Source organism: Ambystoma mexicanum, chromosome 12 (assembly GCF_040938575.1).
Source record: "Ambystoma mexicanum isolate Mex_15411 chromosome 12, UKY_AmexF1_1, whole genome shotgun sequence".
NCBI classification, from domain to species: domain Eukaryota; kingdom Metazoa; phylum Chordata; class Amphibia; order Caudata; family Ambystomatidae; genus Ambystoma; species Ambystoma mexicanum.
The window spans coordinates 454,077,375-454,099,221 of NC_090936.1; positions in this window are offsets into that span (position 1 = coordinate 454,077,375).

A 21,847-nucleotide genomic window follows, 5' to 3' on the forward strand; every position below is an offset into this window, starting at 1 on the left:
GTGGGTCCATCGTCTATCTGGCCTTGTTGAGCCCTCCCTGTCTCGACGCGCCTTCAGACACTTGTGTGCATGCATGTTACCAATCCCATCTGATGGATTCTGTTTTCACAGACGCATGCACAGGTACACTCGTTTGTGATGGTGTTTTCACCTCGATATAGATAGTTATGAGTCGCAAGTGGTTTTGGGGTGGTGATGATCCTTTGGAGTGGGCTAGCATGCATATGGCTGTGGATTTAGTGTGATCATTGAAGTGAGTTGTTCGGATGTAGTTCTGATGGCCATTCTATTCTTTTTCTTTTCTTTTGGTTGACAGGTATCTCCTCCCCTTTTGCCACTGCCATCTGTATGCCACTCCTGCAGATGGCTTTTACTCCCGACACCTGCTGCTTCGTGTTAATCAGTGGAGCAGCATTACGATCTTATGGGACGATCGCCAATGGGCCACATGCCCTTACGCAGTACTAGTGGCTCGGAGCAACATTTCGGCCTTTCAGCTGGACTAGTGCCTCCCCATTGGGACGGCCCTGCGGTTCTGTGCGCTTCCATGTTGCCTTTTCGTACGAGAATGTGGCCCTGTGTACCATGAAGGAACAGGGCGTCACACAAGAAGTAGCTGGTCATTTCTTGCGGATGCAGCCCACAATGGTGAAATGTGTTTTGGAGTTAATGGCCTAATGGCTGTATGGGCTTGGTGAATTTGTTGTGCATTAAATTTCTATTCTGATATGGGCCGTGTAGCGTTCTTCTTTGCAAGTGATGTGGCATATTCCTATTTGGGGAGCGATGTATTGTGAGGAGATCTGCATTGGGTTCCAGCTTCGGAGTATAGTTGCGTGGTACTGTGCTGGGCGCGTTTGCCTACGAAGCCCAGTGAGGTCAGGGATGAGGGCTGCCAATATGACTGTTTGAATGATGTCATGCTCAGGGGCGGGGGATTAGGTTTTGTGTGACAGATGCCGGTCAGCCAGGTGGACTGGTGGAATGATGTGATTTTCGGAATATTGCTGGTCACAGGTGCCTGTGTTTGCGTGCGTTTCTTGGTGGGGGACTGAGGTCATGTCCATTGGAATGGCTTCTGTATTCGTGCCATCTGTGCCCTGCAGCTCCCATTGGCCCCTCTTGAGATTCTTTTGTTCGTTGGCATGCATGGGTGACTTGTACATTTCACTGGTTGCATTGTGACTTCATTGCACCTACGGGGAGTTGTACTATGTGGCCAGGGAGCGGTGTACAGGCACTCAGTGGGGCCGTTTACGGTTGATTCGCGATGCCGTACTTCTCACCATGGCGGAATGGTACTTTCCACCGTGCTTGATGGCGTTAGGTACATGTCCGCTAGGGTCGGAATTCGCGTACCGTTGCGCCATGGTGGTATTTACAGTTTGGCATGGCGTGCGCGCGCGTACTTGGTGCAGTTAGCGTTGGCGTTCACTACGGTGTCGCTAATGGCATCGTACTTTGCGGTGACGGGTCATAGTCGCACCGAGCGCTATTCGATGGCGGTATTGCATTTCTGCCATCGTTTTTCGATTTCCGCCAGGGTCGTAATGAGGGCCATTATGTTTTAATAAGTACAGTATTTAGTTATATGCATATATATATATTTGCAATAAGTGAGGTAGAATTAGGATTGGTGGAGAACATAGAAAGTAACCCGCCACTATTCGTGACGGTGGTGGCACATATGGGGCATGGACATGCACACATGACATGCGCCTTCTCGTGCATCCTTCACATGGGCCCTCGGTATGGTTACATTCGTCTTTCTTGTGTCCTCTAGCAGCATTAGTTCAGTTATGGCGCGAGCCCATGGGGTGTAAGTTTCCCAGTGATACACGTAACAAATAGATTCCTGGTGCGTTCCTTTATCATTAGCACCCAACTGAAATGGTGTGGGCTCGCCATTGCTTATATCATGGAAGCATGCTTTCTTATATTTTATACATTTTACAGGCTTTTGTAATAGAAGGCATTTTGTGGAAGAAAGCATACTTTGCGAGTGGTCTTAACGTTAATATATAAAGACTGTCTGCCACCTGATGTCTATTTTACTGTTCTTTTCATTGCCCAGGCCTGCTGGCCGGGTCATGCTGGGAGCGATGATACACTGCGGGAGGTGAACTGTTACAATGTTAGTGTATTACGCTAGTTCATGTCCGTCTTGTTCGTGGGAACGTGCTCGCAGCGAATCTGCCAGGGTGCTGCGGCAACAAGGATGACTGAAACCCTCCAAGGGTGGGGGCCGCACTACAATGCGCTGAGCTCACACCATCTTTACCAGACAAAATGGTTTCTGGGCCTAGCTAAATTTTAATACATGTGGGCAATTAATACGTGCGGGCAATGTCTCCAGTGGGTGAACCCTCCACCACCTGGGCCCGGGTGGCATGAGGGGACGCTCAAGAGAGCCATAGCCCTCACCTGGGGAGAAAGCGCAGGCGAGGGGGGTCTTCTGGACCAGTCCTCCCCTACACTGCGCATATATGCTTTCAAGTTCAGCTATTTTGTGCACAGAAAACAAATATCCAGCCAAGGGCAGCACTCTCCATATAAACCTATGGAGACTACTATAACTGCACATATTAACAGAAATTTCTGCGTGCAGGCAAATTCAAATATGTGCAGGAACAGATAGGAATACATTAAGTCATTTGCTTGAAAGTAGATATTCCTAGATGATGCCGTAGTATAAACAAAGAATCCTTTTACTCTAATTTATTAACACATTCCTCAATGGGATATGTATGTTTCTGCATTTCAAGGTATGCAGGCATTCACCTCCATCCATCTATGCATGGATCGGCTTGGTGGCCTCAAATGGTGTCGGCGAGGGAGACGTCTTGCAGTCTTGAGACACACTCTCAGCTGAAGAAGCAGCACAGGAATACACCAAGGTGTGCAGCGACATTACAAGTATGCAGAAAAATATCCATACGCCCTAAGTTCTCTTCTTTCCCGAGGTATGAAAGCAAGAAACAGCAAGATAGATGTAGACTGCAGCATTGCAAAGAAATGAAGTATACAGAAACAAGGCCTCTCCACTGTTGCTCTCGCAGGCATGAAAGACGAAGAAACAGGGCGATTGACCTGCACTTCTGCAACTCTCAAAGATGTGGATACTCACGAGATTAGTCCAGAGGTACAGTATTCACCATTGTTCCTCTCCGAGGCATGAGAGACCAAGAAACAAGGTAAGATACCTACTCTGCTGTTGTGTTAATAGAAGACATATATAAATAAATGAAGAGCATGTACTCTAGTAACACTTTCTGTAACCACATACTCTGTGTCCAGCTATGCACAGAGCCAACCATGTCCAGCTATGCACAGATTTCTCCATGGCCAGCTATGCACAGATAACTCCATGTCCGGCTATGCACACATTCATTCAATCTGACTCATTTGCATTAGATGTGGATACTCACAAGATTAGGCCAGAGGTACAGTATTCACCATTGTTCCTCTCCCAGGCATGAGAGACCAAGAAAGAAGGTAAGATACCTACTCTGCTATTGTGATAATAGAAGGTACATATAAATAAAGAGCACGTGCCCTAGTAACTCTTTTTGTACCCACATACTGTGTCCAGCTATGCAGAGCCAACCATGTCCAGCTACGCACAGATTTCTCCATGTCCAGCTATGCACAGTTAACTCCATGTCCGGCAACGCACACATTCATTCAATCTCACTCATTTGCATTAGATGTGGATACTCACGAGATTAGGCCGGAGGTACAGTATTCACCATTTTTCCTCTCCCAGGCATGAGAGACCAAGAAACAAGGTAAGATACCTACTCTGCTATTGTGATAATAGAAGGCATATATAAATAAATGAAGAACACGTGCCCTAGTAACTCTTTTTGTACCCACAAACTGTGTGTCCAGCTATGCACAGAGCCAACCATGTCCAGCTATGCACAGATGTCTCCATGTCCAGCTATGCACAGATAACTCCATGTCCGGCTACGCACACATTCATTCAATCTCACTCATTTGCATTTGACCCTTTTAAAAGACTGCCACAGGAAGCTCAGTTTTCAACTTAGAAATTCTATTTCAATATTTAGCTGTGCATATATGCTTTCAAGTTCAGCTATTTTGTGCACAGAAAACAAATATCCAGCCAAGGGCAGCACTCTCCATATAAACCTATGGAGACTACTATAACTGCACATATTAACAGAAATTTCTGGGTGCAGGCAAATTCAAATATGTGCAGGAGCAGATAGGAATACATTAAGTCATTTGCTTGAAAGTAGATATTCCTAGTTGATGTCATAGTATAAACAAAGAATCCTTTTATGTTCATTTATTAACACATTCCTCAATGGGATATGTATGTTTCTGCATTTCAAGGTATGCAGGCATTCACCTCCATCCATCTATGCATGGATCGGCTTGGTGGCCTCAAATGGTGTAGGCGAGGGAGACGTCTTGCAGTCTTGAGACACACTCTCAGCTGAAGAAGCAGCACAGGAATACACCAAGGTGTGCAGCGACATTACAAGTATCCAGAAAAAATTCCATAACCCTAAGTTCTCTTCTTTCCCGAGGTATGAAAGCAAGAAACAGCAAGATATATGTAGACTGCAGCATTGCAAAGATATGAAGTATACAGAAACAAGGCTTCTCCACTGTTCCTCTCGCAGGCATGAAAGACCAAGAAACAGGGCGATTGACCTGCACTTCTGCAACTCTCAAAGATGTGGATACTCACGAGATTAGTCCAGAGGTACAGTATTCACCATTGTTCCTCTCCCAGGCATGAGAGACCAAGAAACAAGGTAAGATACCTACTCTGCTGTTGTGTTAATAGAAGACATATATAAATAAATGAAGAGCATGTACCCTAGTAACACTTTTTGTAACCATATACTCTGTGTCCAGCTATGCACAGAGCCAACCATGTCCAGCTATGCACAGATTTTTCCATGGCCAGCTATGCACAGATAACTCCATGTCCGGCTATGCACACATTCATTCAATCTGACTCATTTGCATTAGATGTGGATACTCACGAGATTAGGCCAGAGGTACAGTATTCACCATTGTTCCTCTCCCAGGCATGAGAGACCAAGAAACAAGGTAAGATACCTACTCTGCCATTGTGATAATAGAAGGCATATATAAATAAATGAAGAACACGTGCCCTAGTAACTCTTTTTGTACCCACAAACTGTGTGTCCAGCTATGCACAGAGCCAACCATGTCCAGCTATGCACAGATTTCTCCATGTCCAGCTATGCACAGATAACTCCATGTCCAGCTAAGGACACATTCATTCAATCTCACTCATTTGCATTAGATGTGGATACTCACGAGATTAGGCCAGAGGTACAGTATTCACCATTGTTCCTCTCCCAGGCATGAGAGACCAAGAAACAAGGTAAGATACCTACTCTGCTATTGTGATAATAGAAGGCATATATAAATAAATGAAGAACACGTGCCCTAGTAACTCTTTTTGTACCCACAAACTGTGTGTCCAGCTATGCACAGGGCCAACCATGTCCAGCTATGCACAGATTTTTCCATGGCCAGCTATGCACAGATAACTCCATGTCCGGCAACGCACACATTCATTCAATCTCACTCATTTGCATTAGATGTGGATACTCACGAGATTAGGCCGGAGGTACAGTATTCACCATTTTTCCTCTCCCAGGCATGAGAGACCAAGAAACAAGGTAAGATACCTACTCTGCTATTGTGATAATAGAAGGCATATATAAATAAATGAAGAACACGTGCCCTAGTAACTCTTTTTGTACCCACAAACTGTGTGTCCAGCTATGCACAGAGCCAACCATGTCCAGCTATGCACAGATGTCTCCATGTCCAGCTATGCACAGATAACTCCATGTCCGGCTACGCACACATTCATTCAATCTCACTCATTTGCATTTGACCCTTTTAAAAGACTGCCACAGGAAGCTCAGTTTTCAAATTAGAAATTCTATTTCAATATTTAGCTGTGCATATATGCTTTCAAGTTCAGCTATTTTGTGCACAGAAAACAAATATCCAGCCAAGGGCAGCACTCTCCATATAAACCTATGGAGACTACTATAACTGCACATATTAACAGAAATTTCTGGGTGCAGGCAAATTCAAATATGTGCAGGAGCAGATAGGAATACATTAAGTCATTTGCTTGAAAGTAGATATTCCTAGTTGATGTCATAGTATAAACAAAGAATCCTTTTATGTTCATTTATTAACACATTCCTCAATGGGATATGTATGTTTCTGCATTTCAAGGTATGCAGGCATTCACCTCCATCCATCTATGCATGGATCGGCTTGGTGGCCTCAAATGGTGTAGGCGAGGGAGACGTCTTGCAGTCTTGAGACACACTCTCAGCTGAAGAAGCAGCACAGGAATACACCAAGGTGTGCAGCGACATTACAAGTATCCAGAAAAAATTCCATAACCCTAAGTTCTCTTCTTTCCCGAGGTATGAAAGCAAGAAACAGCAAGATATATGTAGACTGCAGCATTGCAAAGATATGAAGTATACAGAAACAAGGCTTCTCCACTGTTCCTCTCGCAGGCATGAAAGACCAAGAAACAGGGCGATTGACCTGCACTTCTGCAACTCTCAAAGATGTGGATACTCACGAGATTAGTCCAGAGGTACAGTATTCACCATTGTTCCTCTCCCAGGCATGAGAGACCAAGAAACAAGGTAAGATACCTACTCTGCTGTTGTGTTAATAGAAGACATATATAAATAAATGAAGAGCATGTGCCCTAGTAACACTTTTTGTAACCATATACTCTGTGTCCAGCTATGCACAGAGCCAACCATGTCCAGCTCTGCACAGATTTTTCCATGGCCAGCTATGCACAGATAACTCCATGTCCGGCTATGCACACATTCATTCAATCTGACTCATTTGCATTAGATGTGGATACTCACGAGATTAGGCCAGAGGTACAGTATTCACCATTGTTCCTCTCCCAGGCATGAGAGACCAAGAAACAAGGTAAGATACCTACTCTGCCATTGTGATAATAGAAGGCATATATAAATAAATGAAGAACACGTGCCCTAGTAACTCTTTTTGTACCCACAAACTGTGTGTCCAGCTATGCACAGAGCCAACCATGTCCAGCTATGCACAGATTTCTCCATGTCCAGCTATGCACAGATAACTCCATGTCCAGCTAAGGACACATTCATTCAATCTCACTCATTTGCATTAGATGTGGATACTCACGAGATTAGGCCAGAGGTACAGTATTCACCATTGTTCCTCTCCCAGGCATGAGAGACCAAGAAACAAGGTAAGATACCTACTCTGCTATTGTGATAATAGAAGGCATATATAAATAAATGAAGAACACGTGCCCTAGTAACTCTTTTTGTACCCACAAACTGTGTGTCCAGCTATGCACAGAGCCAACCATGTCCAGCACAGATGTCTCCATGTCCAGCTATGCACAGATAACTCCATGTCCGGCTACGCACACATTCATTCAATCTCACTCATTTGCATTTGACCCTTTTAAAAGACTGCCACAGGAAGCTCAGTTTTCAACTTAGAAATTACATTTCAATATTTAGCTGTGCATATATGCTTTCAAGTTCAGCTATTTTGTGCACAGAAAACAAATATCCAGCCAAGGGCAGCACTCTCCATATAAACCTATGGAGACTACTATAAATGCACATATTAACAGAAATTTCTGCGTGCAGGCAAATTCAAATATGTGCAGGAACAGATAGTAATACATTAAGTCATTTGCTTGAAAGTAGATATTCCTAGATGATGTCGTAGTATAAACAAAGAATCCTTTTATGCTCATTTATTAACACATTCCTCAATGGGATATGTATGTTTCTGCATTTCAAGGTATGCAGGCATTCACCTCCATCCATCTATGCATGGATCGACTTGGTGGCCTCAAATGGTGTAGGCGAGGGAGACGTCTTGCAGTCTTGAGACACACTCTCAGCTGAAGAAGCAGCACAGGAATACACCAAGGTGTGCAGCGACATTACAAGTATGCAGAAAAAATTCCATAACCCTAAGTTTTCTTCTTTCCCGAGGTATGAAAGCAAGAAACAGCAAGATATGTGTAGACTGCAGCATTGCAAAGATATGAAGTATACAGAAACAAGGCCTCTCCACTGTTCCTCTCGCAGGCATGAAATACCAAGAAACAGGGCGATTGACCTGCACTTCTGCAACTCTCAAAGATGTGGATACTCACGAGATTAGTCCAGAGGTACAGTATTCACCATTGTTCCTCTCCCAGGCATGAGAGACCAAGAAACAAGGTAAGATACCTACTCGGCTGTTGTGTTAATAGAAGACATATATAAATAAATGAAGAGCATGTACCCTAGTAACACTTTTTCTAACCACATACTCTGTGTACAGCTATGCACAGAGCCAACCATGTCCAGCTATGCACAGATTTCTCCATGGCCAGCTATGCACAGATAACTCCATGTCCGGCTATGCACACATTCATTCAATCTGACTCATTTGCATTAGATGTGGATACTCACGAGATTAGGCCAGAGGTACAGTATTCACCATTGTTCCTCTCCCAGGCATGAGAGACCAAGAAACAAGGTAAAATACCTACTCTGCTATTGTGATTATAGAAGGCATATATAAATAAATGAACAGCACGTGCCCTAGTAACACTTTTTGTACCCACAAACTGTGTGTCCAGCTATGCACAGAGCCAACCATGTCCAGCTATGCACAGATGTCTCCATGTCCAGCTATGCACAGATAACTCCATGTCCGGCTACGCACACATTCATTCAATCTCACTCATTTGCATTTGACCCTTTTAAAAGACTGCCACAGGAAGCTCAGTTTTCAACTTAGAAATTCTATTTCAATATTTAGCTGTGCATATATGCTTTCAAGTTCAGCTATTTTGTGCACAGAAAACAAATATCCAGCCAAGGGCATCACTCTCCATATAAACCTACGGAGACTACTATAACTGCACATATTAACAGAAATTTCTGCGTGCAGGCAAATTCAAATATGTGCAGGAGCAGATAGGAATACCTTAAGTCATTTGCTTGAAAGTAGATATTCCTAGATGATGTCGTAGTATAAACAAAGAATCCTTTTATGCTCATTTATTAACACATTCCTCAATGGGATATGTATGTTTCTGCATTTCAAGGTATGCAGGCATTCACCTCCATTAATCTATGCATGGATCGGCTTGGTGGCCTCAAATGGTGTCGGCGAGGGAGACTTCTTGCAGTCTTGAGACACACTCTCAGCTGAAGAAGCAGCACAGGAATACACCAAGGTGTGCAGCGACATTACAAGTATGCAGAAAAAATTCCATAACCCTAAGTTCTCTTCTTTCCCGAGGTATGAAAGCAAGAAACAACAAGATATATGTAGACTGCAGCAATGCAAAGATATGAAGTATACATAAACAAGGCCTCTCCATTGTTCCTCTCGCAGGCATGAAAGACCAAGAAACAGGGCGATTGACCTGCAACTCTCAAAGATGTGGATACTCACGAGATTAGTCCAGAGGTACAGTATTCGCCATTGTTCCTCTCCCAGGCATGAGAGACCAAGAAATAAGGTAAGATACCTACTCTGATGTTGTGTTAATAGAAGACATATATAAATAAATGAAGAGCATGTACCCTAGTAACACTTTTTGTAACCATATACTCTGTGTCCAGCTATGCACAGAGCCAACCATGTCCAGCTATGCACAGATTTCTCCATGGCCAGCTATGCACAGATAACTCCATGTCCGGCTATGCACACATTCATTCAATCTGACTCATTTGCATTAGATGTGAATACTCACAAGATTAGGCCAGAGGTACAGTATTCACCATTGTTCCTCTCCCAGGCATGAGAGACCAAGAAACAAGGTAAGATACCTACTCTGCTATTGTGATAATAGAAGGCATATATAAATAAATGAACAGCACATGCCCTAGTAACACTTTTTGTACCCACAAACTGTGTGTCCAGCTATGCACAGAGCCAACCATGTCCAGCTATGCACAGATTTCTCCATGTCCAGCTATGCACAGATAACTCCATGTCCGGCTACGCACACATTCATTCAATCTCACTCATTTGCATTTGACCCTTTTAAAAGACTGCCACAGGAAGCTCAGTTTTCAACTTAGAATTCTACTTCAATATTTAGCTGTGCATATATGCTTTCAAGTTCAGCTATTTTGTGCACAGAAAACAAATATCCAGCCAAGGGCAGCACTCTCCATATAAACCTATGGAGACTACTATAACTGCACATATTAACAGAAATTTCTGCGTGCAGGCAAATACAAATATGTGCAGGAACAGATAGGAATACATTAAGTCATTTGCTTGAAAGTATATTCCTAGACGATGCCGTAGTATAAACAAAGAATCTTTTATGCTCATTTATTAACATATTCCTCAATGGGATATGTATGTTTCTGCATTTCAAGGTATGCAGGCATTCACCTCCATCCATCTATGCATGGATCGGCTTGGTGGCCTCAAATGGTGTTGGCGAGTGAGACGTCTTGCAGTCTTGAGACACACTCTCAGCTGAAGAAGCAGCACAGGAATACACCAAGGTGTGCAGCGACATTACAAGTATGCAGAAAAAATTCCATAACCCTAAGTTCTCTTCTTCCCGAGGTATGAAAGCAAGAAACAGCAAGATAGATGTAGACTGCAGCATTGCAAAGATATGAAGTATACAGAAACAAGGCCTCTCCACTGTTGCTCTCGCAGGCATGAAAGACGAAGAAACAGGGCGATTGACCTGCACTTCTGCAACTCTCAAAGATGTGGATACTCACGAGATTAGTCCAGAGGTATAGTATTCACCATTGTTCCTCTCCCAGGCATGAGAGACCAAGAAACAAGGTAAGATACCTACTCTGCTGTTGTGTTAATAGAAGACATATATAAATAAATGAAGAGCATGTACTCTAGTAACACTTTTTGTAACCACATACTCTGTGTCCAGCTATGCACAGAGCCAACCATGTCCAGCTACGCACAGATTTCTCCATGGCCAGCTATGCACAGATAACTCCATGTCCGGCTATGCACACATTCATTCAATCTGACTCATTTGCATTAGATGTGGATACTCACAAGATTAGGCCAGAGGTACAGTATTCACCATTGTTCCTCTCCCAGGCATGAGAGACCAAGAAAGAAGGTAAGATACCTACTCTGCTATTGTGATAATAGAAGGCATATATAAATACATGAACAGCACGTCCCCTAGTAACACTTTTTGTACCCACAAACTGTGTGTCCAGCTATGCACAGAGCCAGCCATGTCCAGCTATGCACAGATTTCTCCATGTCCAGCTATGCACAGATAACTCCATGTCCGGCTACGCACACATTCATTCAATCTCACTCATTTGCATTTGACCCTTTCAAAAGACTGCCACAGGAAGCTCAGTTTTCAACTTAGAAATTCTATTTCAATATTTAGCTGTGCATATATGCTTTCAAGTTCAGCTATTTTGTGCACAGAAAACAAATATCCAGCCAAGGGCATCACTCTCCATATAAACCTACGGAGACTACTATAACTGCACATATTAACAGAAATTTCTGCGTGCAGGCAAATTCAAATATGTGCAGGAGCAGATAGGAATACCTTAAGTCATTTGCTTGAAAGTAGATATTCCTAGATGATGTCGTAGTATAAACAAAGAATCCTTTTATGCTCATTTATTAACACATTCCTCAATGGGATATGTATGTTTCTGCATTTCAAGGTATGCAGGCATTCACCTCCATTAATCTATGCATGGATCGGCTTGGTGGCCTCAAATGGTGTCGGCGAGGGAGACTTCTTGCAGTCTTGAGACACACTCTCAGCTGAAGAAGCAGCACAGGAATACACCAAGGTGTGCAGCGACATTACAAGTATGCAGAAAAAATTCCATAACCCTAAGTTCTCTTCTTTCCCGAGGTATGAAAGCAAGAAACAACAAGATATATGTAGACTGCAGCAATGCAAAGATATGAAGTATACATAAACAAGGCCTCTCCATTGTTCCTCTCGCAGGCATGAAAGACCAAGAAACAGGGCGATTGACCTGCAACTCTCAAAGATGTGGATACTCACGAGATTAGTCCAGAGGTACAGTATTCGCCATTGTTCCTCTCCCAGGCATGAGAGACCAAGAAATAAGGTAAGATACCTACTCTGATGTTGTGTTAATAGAAGACATATATAAATAAATGAAGAGCATGTACCCTAGTAACACTTTTTGTAACCATATACTCTGTGTCCAGCTATGCACAGAGCCAACCATGTCCAGCTATGCACAGATTTCTCCATGGCCAGCTATGCACAGATAACTCCATGTCCGGCTATGCACACATTCATTCAATCTGACTCATTTGCATTAGATGTGAATACTCACAAGATTAGGCCAGAGGTACAGTATTCACCATTGTTCCTCTTCCAGGCATGAGAGACCAAGAAACAAGGTAAGATACCTACTCTGCTATTGTGATAATAGAAGGCATATATAAATAAATGAACAGCACATGCCCTAGTAACACTTTTTGTACCCACAAACTGTGTGTCCAGCTATGCACAGAGCCAACCATGTCCAGCTATGCACAGATTTCTCCATGTCCAGCTATGCACAGATAACTCCATGTCCGGCTACGCACACATTCATTCAATCTCACTCATTTGCATTTGACCCTTTTAAAAGACTGCCACAGGAAGCTCAGTTTTCAACTTAGAAATTCTACTTCAATATTTAGCTGTGCATATATGCTTTCAAGTTCAGCTATTTTGTGCACAGAAAACAAATATCCAGCCAAGGGCAGCACTCTCCATATAAACCTATGGAGACTACTATAACTGCACATATTAACAGAAATTTCTGCGTGCAGGCAAATACAAATATGTGCAGGAACAGATAGGAATACATTAAGTCATTTGCTTGAAAGTATATTCCTAGACGATGCCGTAGTATAAACAAAGAATCTTTTATGCTCATTTATTAACATATTCCTCAATGGGATATGTATGTTTCTGCATTTCAAGGTATGCAGGCATTCACCTCCATCCATCTATGCATGGATCGGCTTGGTGGCCTCAAATGGTGTTGGCGAGTGAGACGTCTTGCAGTCTTGAGACACACTCTCAGCTGAAGAAGCAGCACAGGAATACACCAAGGTGTGCAGCGACATTACAAGTATGCAGAAAAAATTCCATAACCCTAAGTTCTCTTCTTCCCGAGGTATGAAAGCAAGAAACAGCAAGATAGATGTAGACTGCAGCATTGCAAAGATATGAAGTATACAGAAACAAGGCCTCTCCACTGTTGCTCTCGCAGGCATGAAAGACGAAGAAACAGGGCGATTGACCTGCACTTCTGCAACTCTCAAAGATGTGGATACTCACGAGATTAGTCCAGAGGTATAGTATTCACCATTGTTCCTCTCCCAGGCATGAGAGACCAAGAAACAAGGTAAGATACCTACTCTGCTGTTGTGTTAATAGAAGACATATATAAATAAATGAAGAGCATGTACTCTAGTAACACTTTTTGTAACCACATACTCTGTGTCCAGCTATGCACAGAGCCAACCATGTCCAGCTACGCACAGATTTCTCCATGGCCAGCTATGCACAGATAACTCCATGTCCGGCTATGCACACATTCATTCAATCTGACTCATTTGCATTAGATGTGGATACTCACAAGATTAGGCCAGAGGTACAGTATTCACCATTGTTCCTCTCCCAGGCATGAGAGACCAAGAAAGAAGGTAAGATACCTACTCTGCTATTGTGATAATAGAAGGCATATATAAATACATGAACAGCACGTCCCCTAGTAACACTTTTTGTACCCACAAACTGTGTGTCCAGCTATGCACAGAGCCAACCATGTCCAGCTATGCACAGATTTCTCCATGTCCAGCTATGCACAGATAACTCCATATCCAGCTATGCACACATTCATTCAATCTGACTCATTTGCATTAGATGTGGATACTCACAAGATTAGGCCAGAGGTGCAGTATTCACCATTGTTCCTCTCCCAGGCATGAGAGACCAAGAACCAAGGTAAGATACCTACTCTGCTATTGTAATAATAGAAGGCATATATAAATAAATGAACAGCACGTGCCCTAGTAACACCTTTTGTACCCACAAACTGTGTGTCCAGCTATGCACAGAGCCAGCCATGTCCAGCTATGCACAGATTTCTCCATGTCCAGCTATGCACAGATAACTCCATGTCCGGCTACGCACACATTCATTCAATCTCACTCATTTGCATTTGACCCTTTCAAAAGACTGCCAAAGGAAGCTCAGTTTTCAACTTAGAAATTCTATTTCAATATTTAGCTGTGCATATATGCTTTCAAGTTCAGCTATTTTGTGCACAGAAAACAAATATCCAGCCAAGGGCAGCACTCTCCATATAAACCTATGGAGACTACTATAACTGTCTGCGTGCAGGCAAATACAAATATGTGGAGGAACAGATAGGAATACCTTAAGTCATTTGCTTGAAAGTAGATATTCCTAGATGATGCCGTAGTATAAACAAAGAATCCTTTTACTCTAATTTATTAACACATTCCTCAATGGGATATGTATGTTTCTGCATTTCAAGGTATGCAGGCATTCACCTCAATCCATCTATGCATGGATCGGCTTGGTGGCCTCAAATTGTGTCGGCGAGGGAGACGTCTTGCAGTCTTGAGACACATTCTCAGCTGAAGAAGCAGCACAGGAATACACCAAGGTGTGCAGCGACATTACAAGTATGCAGAAAAAATTCCATAACCCTAAGTTCTCTTCTTTCCCGAGGTATGAAAGCAAGAAACAGCAAGATAGATGTAGACTGCAGCATTGCAAAGATATGAAGTATACAGAAACAAGGCCTCTCCACTGTTGCTCTCGCAGGCATGAAAGACGAAGAAACAGGGCGATTGACCTGCACTTCTGCAACTCTCAAAGATGTGGATACTCACGAGATTAGTCCAGAGGTACAGCATTCACCATTGTTCCTTTCCCAGGCATGAGAGACCAAGAAACAAGGTAAGGTACCTACTCTGCTGTGGTGTTAATAAAAGACATATATAAATAAATGAAGAGCATGTACTCTAGTAACACTTTTTGTAACCACATACTCTGTGTCCAGCTATGCACAGAGCCAACCATGTCCAGCTACGCACAGATTTCTCCATGGCCAGCTATGCACAGATAACTCCATGTCCGGCTATGCACACATTCATTCAATCTGACTCATTTGCATTAGATGTGGATACTCACAAGATTAGGCCAGAGGTACAGTATTCACCATTGTTCCTCTCCCAGGCATGAGAGACCAAGAAAGAAGGTAAGATACCTACTCTGCTATTGTGATAATAGAAGGTATATATAAATAAAGAGCACATGCCCTAGTAACACTTTTTGTACCCACATACTGTGTCCAGCTATGCACAGAGCCAACCATGTCCAGCTACGCACAGATTTCTCCATGTCCGGCTACGCACACATTCATTCAATCTCACTCATTTGCATTAGATGTGGATACTCACGAGATTAGGCCAGAGGTACAGTATTCACCATTGTTCCTCTCCCAGGCATGAGAGACCAAGAAACAAGGTAAGATACCTACTCTGCTATTGTGATAATAGAAGGCATATATAAATAAATGAAGAACACGTGCCCTAGTAACTCTTTTTGTACCCACAAACTGTGTGTCCAGCTATGCACATAGCCAACCATGTCCAGCTATGCACAGATGTCTCCATGTCCAGCTATGCACAGATAACTCCATGTCCAGCTACGCACACATTCATTCAATCTCACTCATTTCCATTTGACCCTTTTAAAAGACTGCCACAGGAAGCTCAGTTTTCAACTTAGAAATTCTATTTCAATATTTAGCTGTGCATATATGCTTTCAAGTTCAGCGATTTTGTGCACAGAAAACAAATATCCAGCCAAGGGCAGCACTCTCCATATAAACATATGGAGACTACTATAACTGCACATATTAACAGACATTTCTGCGTGCAGGCAAATTCAAATATGTGCAGGAGCAGACAGGAATACATTAAGTCATTTGCTTGAAAGTAGATATTCCTAGATGATGTCGTAGTATAAACAAAGAATCCTTTTATGCTCATTTATTAACACATTCCTCAATGGGATATGTATGTTTCTGCATTTCAAGGTATGCAGGCATTCACCTCCATCCATCTATGCATGGATCGGCTTGGTGGCCTCAAAGGGTGTCGGCGAGGGAGACGTCTTGCAATCTTGAGACACACTCTCAGCTGAAGAAGCAGCACAGGAATACACCAAGGTGTGCAGCGACATTACAAGTATGCAGAAAAAATTCATTAACCCTAAGTTCTCTTCTTTCCCGAGGTATGAAAGCAAGAAACAGCAAGATAGATGTAGACTGCAGCATTGCAAAGATATGAAGTATACAGAAACAAGGCCTCTCCACTGTTGCTCTCGCAGGCATCAAAGACGAAGAAACAGGGCGATTGACCTGCACTTCTGCAACTCTCAACGATGTGGATACTCACGAGATTAGTCCAGAGGTACAGTATTCACCATTGTTCCTCTCCCAGGCATGAGAGACCAAGAAACAAGGTAAGATACCTACTCTGCTGTTGTGTTAATAGAAGCATATATAAATAAATGAAGAGCATGTACCCTAGTAACACTTTTTGTAACCACATACTCTGTGTCCAGCGATGCACAGAGCCAACCATGTCCAGCTATGCACAGATTTCTCCATGGCCAGCTATGCACAGATAACTCGATGTCCGGCTATGCACACATTCATTCAATCTGACTCATTTGCATTAGATGTGAATACTCACAAGATTAGGCCAGAGGTACAGTATTCACCATTGCTCCTCTCCCAGGCATGAGAGACCAAGAAAGAAGGTAAGATACCTACTCTGCTATTGTGATAATAGAAGGTATATATAAATAAAGAGCACGTGCCCTAGTAAATCTTTTTGTACCCACATACTGTGTCCAGCTATGCACAGAGCCAACCATGTCCAGCTAGGCACAGATTTCTCCATGTCCAGCCATGCACAGTTAACTCCATGTCCGGCTACGCACACATTCATTCAATCTCACTCATTTGCATTAGATGTGGATACTCACGAGATTAGGCCAGAGGTACAGTATTCACCATTGTTCCTCTCCCAGGCATGAGAGACCAAGAAGCAAGGTAAGATACCTACTCTGCTATTGTGATAATAGAAGGCATATATAAATAAATGAAGAACACGTACCCTAGTAACTCTTTTTGTACCCACAAACTATGTGTCCAGCTATGCACAGAGCCAACCATGTCCAGCTATGCACAGATGTCTCCATGTCCAGCTATGCACAGATAACTCCATGTCCGGCTACGCACACATTCCTTCAATCTCACTCATTTGCACTTGACCCTTTTAAAAGACTGCCACAGGAAGCTCAGTTTTCAACTTAGAAATTCTATTTCAATATTTAACTGTGCATATATGCTTTCAAGTTCAGCTATTTTGTGCACAGAAAACAAATATCCAGCCAAGGGCAGCACTCTCCATATAAACCTAAGGAGACTACTATAACTGCACATATTAACAGAAATTTCTGCATGCAGGCAAATACAAATATGTGCAGGAACCGATAGGAATACATTAAGTCATTTGCTTGAAAGTAGATATTCCTAGATGATGCCGTAGTATAAACAAAGAATCCTTTTATGCTCATTTATTAACACATTCCTCAATGGGATATGTATGTTTCTGCATTTCAAGGTATGCAGGCATTCACCTCCATCCATCTATGCATGGATCGACTTGGTGGCCTCAAATGGTGTCGGCGAGGGAGACGTCTTGCAATCTTGAGACACACTCTCAGCTGAAGAAGCAGCACAGGAATACACCAAGGTGTGCAGCGACATTACAAGTATGCAGAAAAAATTCATTAACCCTAACTTCTCTTCTTTCCCGAGGTATGAAAGCAAGAAACAGCAAGATAGATGTAGACTGCAGCATTGCAAAGATATGAAGTATACAGAAACAAGGCCTCTCCACTGTTGCTCTCGCAGGCATGAAAGACGAAGAAACAGGGCGATTGACCTGCACTTCTGCAACTCTCAACGATGTGGATACTCAGGAGATTAGTCCAGAGGTACAGTATTCACTATTGTTCCTCTCCCAGGCATGAGAGACCAAGAAACAAGGTAAGATACCTACTCTGCTGTTGTGTTAATAGAAGACATATATAAATAAATGAAGAGCATGTACTCTAGTAACACTTTTTGTAACCACATACTCTGTGTCCAGCTATGGACAGAGCCAACCATGTCCAGCTACGCACAGATTTCTCCATGGCCAGCTATGCACAGATAACTCCATGTCCGGCTATGCGCACATTCATTCAATCTGACTCATTTGCATTAGATGTGGATACTCACAAGATTAGGCCAGAGGTACAGTATTCACCATTGTTCCTCTCCCAGGCATGAGAGACCAAGAAAGAAGGTAAGATACCTACTCTGCTATTGGGATAATAGAAGGTATATATAAATAAAGAGCACGTGCCCTAGTAACTCTTTTTGTACCCACATACTGTGTCCAGCTGTGCACAGAGCCAACCATGTCCAGCTACGCACAGATTTCTCCATGTCCAGCTATGCACAGTTAACTCCATGTCCGGCTACGCACACATTCATTCAATCTCACTCATTTGCATTAGATGTGGATACTCACGAGATTAGGCCAGAGGTACAGTATTCACCATTGTTCCTCTCCCAGGCATGAGAGACCAGGAAACAAGGTAAGATACCTACTCTGCTATTGTGATAATAGAAGGCATATATAAATAAATGAAGAACACGTGCCCTAGTAACTCTTTTTGTACCCACAAACTGTGTGTCCAGCTATGCACAGAGCCAACCATGTCCAGCTATGCACAGATGTCTCCATGTCCAGCTATGCACAGATAACTCCATGTCCGGCTACGCACACATTCATTCAATCTCACTCATTTGCATTTGACCCTTTTAAAAGACTGCCACAGGAAGCTCAGTTTTCAACTTAGAAATTCTTTTTCAATATTTAGCTGTGCATATATGCTTTCAAGTTCAGCTATTTTGTGCACAGAAAACAAATATCCAGCCAAGGGCAGCACTCTCCATATAAATCTTTGGAGACTACTATAACTGCACATATTAACAGAAATTTCTGCGTGCAAGCAAATTCAAATATGTGCAGGAGCAGATAGGAATACATTAAGTCATTTGCTTGAAAGTAGATATTCCTAGATGATGTCGTAGTATAAACAAAGAATCCTTTTATGCTCATTTATTAACACATTCCTCAATGGGATATGTATGTTTCCTCATTTCAAGGTATGCAGGCATTCACCTCCATCCATCTATGCATGGATCGGCTTGGTGGCCTCAAATGGTGTAGGCGAGGGAGACGTCTTGCAGTCTTGAGACACACTCTCAGCTGAAGAAGCAGCACAGGAATACACCAAGGTGTGCAGCGACATTACAAGTATGCATAAAAAATTCCATAACCCTAAGTTCTCTTCTTTCCCGAGGTATGAAAGCAAGAAACAGCAAGATATATGTAGACTGCAGCATTGCAAAGATATGAAGTATACAGAAACAAGGCCTCTCCACTGTTCCTCTCGCAGGCATGAAAGACGAAGAAACAGGGCGATTGACCTGCACTTCTGCAACTCTCAAAGATGTGGATACTCACGAGATTAGTCCAGAGGTACAGTATTCACCATTGTTCCTCTCCCAGGCATGAGAGACCAAGAAACAAGGTAAGATACCTACTCTGCTGTTGTGTTAATAGAAGACATATATAAATAAATGAAGAGCATGTACCCTAGTAACACTTTTTTTAACCACATACTCTGTGTCCAGCTATGCACAGAGCCAACCATGTCCAGCTACACACAGATTTCTCCATGGTCAGCTATGCACAGATAACTCCATGTCCGGCTATGCACACATTCATTCAATCGGACTCATTTGCATTAGATGTGGATACTCACAAGATTAGGCCAGAGGTACAGTATTCACCATTGTTCCTCTCCAAGGCATGAGAGACCAAGAAAGAAGGTAAGATACCTACTCTGCTATTGGGATAATAGAAGGTATATATAAATAAAGAGCACGTGCCCTAGTTACTCTTTTTGTACCCACATACTGTGTCCAGCTGTGCACAGAGCCAACCATGTCCAGCTACGCACAGATTTCTCCATGTCCAGCTATGCACAGTTAACTCCATGTCCGGCTACGCACACATTCATTCAATCTCACTCATTTGCATTAGATGTGGATACTCACGAGATTAGGCCAGAGGTACAGTATTCACCATTGTTCCTCTCCCAGGCATGAGAGACCAAGAAACAAGGTAAGATACTACTCTGCTATTGTGATAATAGAAGGCATATATAAATAAATGAAGAACATGTGCCCTAGTAACTCTTTTTGTACCCACAAACTGTGTGTCCAGCTATGCACAGAGCCAACCATGTCCAGCTATGCACAGATGTCTCCATGTCCAGCTATGCACAGATAACTCCATGTCCGGCTACGCACACATTCATTCAATCTGACTCATTTGCATTAGATGTGAATACTCACAAGATTAGGCCAGAGGTACAGTATTCACCATTGTTCCTCTCCCAGGCATGAGAGACCAAGAAACAAGGTAAGATACCTACTCTGCTATTGTGATAATAGAAGGTATATATAAATAAAGAGCACGTGCCCTAGTAAATCTTTTTGTACCCACATACTGTGTCCAGCTATGCACAGAGCCAACCATGTCCAGCTATGCACAGATGTCTCCATGTCCAGCTATGCACAGATAACTCCATGTCCGGCTACGCACACATTCATTCAATCTCACTCATTTGCATTTGACCCTTTTAAAAGACTGCCACAGGAAGCTCAGTTTTCAACTTAGAAATTCTATTTCAATATTTAGCTGTGCATATATGCTTTCAAGTTCAGCTATTTTGTGCACAGAAAACAAATATCCAGCCAAGGGCATCACTCTCCATATAAACCTATGGAGACTACTATAACTGCACATATTAACAGAAATTTCTGCGTGCAGGCAAATTCAAATATGTGCAGGAGCAGATAGGAATACCTTAAGTCATTTGCTTGAAAGTAGATATTCCTAGATGATGTCGTAGTATAAACAAAGAATCCTTTTATGCTCATTTATTAACACATTCCTCAATGGGATATGTATGTTTCTGCATTTCAAGGTATGCAGGCATTCACCTCCATCCATCTATGCATGGATCGGCTTGGTGGCCTCAAATGGTGTCGGCGAGGGAGACGTCTTGCTGTCTTGAGACACACTCTCAGCTGAAGAAGCAGCACAGGAATACACCAAGGTGTGCAGCGACATTACAAGTATGCAGAAAAAATTCCATAACCCTAAGTTCTCTTCTTTCCCGAGGTATGAAAGCAAGAAACAACAAGATATATGTAGACTGCAGCAATGCAAAGATATGAAGTATACAGAAACAAGGCCTCTCCATTGTTCCTCTCGCAGGCATGAAAGACCAAGAAACAGGGCGATTGACCTGCACTTCTGCAACTCTCAAAGATGTGGATACTCACGAGATTAGTCCAGAGGTACAGTATTCGCCATTGTTCCTCTCCCAGGCATGAGAGACCAAGAAATAAGGTAAGATACCTACTCTGCTTTTGTGTTAATAGAAGACATATATAAATAAATGAAGAGCATGTACCCTAGTAACACTTTTTGTAACCACATACTCTGTGTCCAGCTATGCACAGAGCCAACC